The 3,355-nt window shown below is 37.8% G+C and overlaps 1 protein-coding gene across 1 annotated transcript in view; it reads left to right on the top strand.

Moving 5' to 3' along the window:
- The window catches only part of LOC106473164 (protein AMN1 homolog), a 40,461-nt gene that overhangs the window by 28,032 nt on the left and 9,074 nt on the right, over positions 1-3,355 (top strand). The gene's annotated exons all lie outside the window — the stretch shown is intronic.

The raw sequence follows: 3,355 nt of genomic DNA, 5'->3' as shown, positions 1-3,355 counted from the left end.
TCGGGGGGAAGGAGTGTTGCACATATTCCTAATATGTATGCTCCACTTCCGTGTAGTGGGTCCTGGAGGGTGATGCTGTGCCCAGGTTCTGTGTGGTTTTATCTGGAGAGTAAAGTTGCATATATTTTACAGAAGTGATTCACTTCAGTGCAATGGGACCTGGAGGTTGATGTTGCACTCAAACTTTTGTGCAATCCTATCTTAAGGATGATGTTTCTTTGGAGTAGATCTGTCACATTGTACTTCACCACTTTGATTGGGACCCCCAGCCTACTATCACCTGGATGACAGATCTCAGTGTGTGGTTTTGGATTATAGCTGGACCAATCAACATAAATCCTCATGTGATTCCTCATCCTCACTTTAATTTTGTAGTTTTGCCTCATATTCTCAACCTCTGTACATTGGGTCCTGGAGGTTGAGGTTGTGCACACATGCGCTCCAACTTCTGTGTGGTCCTATTCAGAGAATGATGTTGTTTGGGGTGAAGGTTCTCCCTATAGTGCTCCACCTCAGAGTTTTTTCCCTGTCTGAGGCAGCTGTTGTACTGACGGGTTCCAGTCAGATTGGATTTGGTTATATGTGAACCACCACATTGGCACATTCTTTTGTCCCATCATTCAGATGTTGGTTTCCTGGATGTATGGGTGGTTGTGGATTTGCACACATGTGCTCTATTGTAGATCAGTTTGACACATATATAATTCTGTTCTATTCAATTTGAGAGGGAAGACAGTGTGGACCCTTCTCCTACCACGGGTCGAAGTTGTAATCCCAAAACGGCTTGGTTTTGAATTGGAGTTGACCAGCAGTATATGATTCGTTGCACACTAGCCACTCTACACCTTGGAGTACATCCATTTGAGCTTTTCCCACATTTCTGTCTGCAGGTGGATCTTCTACTGTCTTTATTCACGGGAATTGAGATCCCGGTATATTGTGGTTTGGATTCGAACCCACCTGGTTTTTCTCCTTTATGGTTGTTCTCCTCCCACTTTCCGCTCATGTATGCAACATGTATTTCTACTCTGGGCACAGAGTATACCTGGAACAGAAATGGTGTGGTCTCCCACATGTGTCCTCTCCCAAAAGGGATCACACTGCATGGATTTTCTTCACACACTTATTGAAGGACACTTATTTCTACCCCTCCCACTGGTCCCTCCATGTATTCAATGTGGAATTATAGCTACACATATGAGTGGAAGTAATGTACTGTATCGGGTGTTATTATTTTCCTATACTGAAAATATATTTCTGATACTTACTTCCTCTCACACATCCCACCCTTCCTCCCCACTTAAAACTGGCGTTTTTCTTTTCTGCCTAATCTTGAAGTGTTAGTTTGATAGAATTGAATAGAGGGAGTCATAGGTGTCAGAAGGGTGTCACATATTTATTGGTAGAGGGCTGTCGCATGATGATTTACATGTGAGATGCAGTTGAACCACATTGATTGTGGGGTATGTAGGAGTTCAAGGCTTGTGGCATGTGAAAAAATTTTGAATATAGAGGGCAACACTGAATGAGAATAGCTATACATGTGAGGGGAGGTAAGTACCTATTGAAATATATTTTCAATATAGGAAAATAATAACTTTCATTAATACAAAAATTAGCAAGTCATAAACACCATAGATATATGAAACCTAAAAAAATAACAATAATTGTAGATCTTGTTGAATATAGCTTCTCCTATCCACATTTCTGAAACTGTCTAAGGTTCAGACTCTTCTCTATAGGAGTTGTTTTAGTTCCTTTAAATGGTGACTGAAGTAACTCTGGTAGTGTGACCACCATTTTTCTTCTTGGACCAAGGACTCCTAGCCTCTTGCTTGTATAACTTCTGCTGAGTATTTGTAAATTGCAATATTTTTGTGACTTTTGACTGCTACAGTTTTTGAAAGTGAAAATCAAAATGCCAGGGAACTGTCATTTCATTGATGCTTGGTTAGAGCACCCCGTTTATCGTGAGTGGATTATGAAAGTAAGCTCAAATCCATCGACCGCAAGATGTGCTGTTTGCATGTGCAATTTTAGTCTCAGCAACATGGACGAAGCAGCCGTCAAGAGCCACATGAAGAGTGAAAAACACAAGACAAAGCTAGTCAAACAACGCGGTGAGTTTACATTTCTTTTGGAAATATTGCATTGCTCATCTTTTGGTAACCAAACAAACATGTTTCCTCTAAATTGAAAGATTTGGTAGTAAAATCAAGGTTTTAAATCATAATTCCATAAGGTATACCAACTCGTTATTACGAGATCTCCGTAACTGTCCAAGATGACGGCGCCCACGAGATGATTGAATTCGGAGTTTTGGAAAATCAGAAGTAATTATTTCAGTAATTTGTTGACAAATTTTCAACAAAATTTCACAATTTCAGAGGTATTGTGTAGAATTTATCTCGCTTAAAACACAGCAAAATTATGTAGAAGGGAAGAGGAGTAAAACAAAAACTGCAAGTTAAAAGTTTGTTGGTACCACTCTCAGAGTCTCACTCAGTCTCAGACTCAGTTTGATGTCCAACTTGACTTGTTTTTGTACAACAAGAGCATTCTGTATCATGTAAAAATATGTTACGAAAATAGAAAGTGATAGGCAGAACACTCCACTGAGCTATCCATTTCAAAATTTCAAATTTTTTGGTGGTGATTGGAATTGTCCAAATGCTGCCTTGCTGGGGGTTCGCAAGCCGATTTGTGTCCGGGTCACAAAGTCTCAAAGAAAAAAAATTGAAATTAATTTAAGAAATTTATAATGAAAGAGGGATGACTTGGATTATTATTTCAGCAAAGTTATTGACAATTTTATGATGAATATTATTATTTGCTTACTAGTTAATGTGTGCTAAGTGTACACACCCGTCAAGTCAACTGTCTGTGAGGTTGAATTACACATTTATTTGAATTGAAGTGCTTCAGAAGAATTATTTTTCGTAATGGTAAAAATGGAATTAAAAATTGTATTACTTGATTGAAGGAAGAACCAAAATTTCAATTTATCACAGATGGAAGCTCATTTTGTTTTTAAAATTTGTATAGAGTTTTACAAAATCCTGTCAATTATTATGGAATATTTCAGAATATACACTATAGACTATAAAAGAGAAAAAAATCTAGAATTATGATATTTTTTATTCTTAAGAAAACTCAAAATTGGATTTTAATACTACAGTAGTACCCATTTGATTTTTTTTTTCAGTTTCATATCGTCAAATTTATCGCTTTGATTTATGTTCTTTTTTTTCCTCAAGGCTCATCTACTCTCACAATAAAGAGCTTCTTCAAGCCAAAAGGAGAATGTCCGTCAGTTTCTACCACTCAGTCTGCAGATGCAATGCCGAGTACTTGT

The sequence above is a fragment of the Limulus polyphemus genome, unplaced genomic scaffold (genome assembly GCF_000517525.1).
Source record: "Limulus polyphemus unplaced genomic scaffold, Limulus_polyphemus-2.1.2 Scaffold5940, whole genome shotgun sequence".
Lineage (NCBI taxonomy): Eukaryota > Metazoa > Arthropoda > Merostomata > Xiphosura > Limulidae > Limulus > Limulus polyphemus.
The sequence above is the reverse complement of the archived record's forward strand: the minus strand, read 5'-3'. Positions and strand labels throughout refer to the sequence as shown.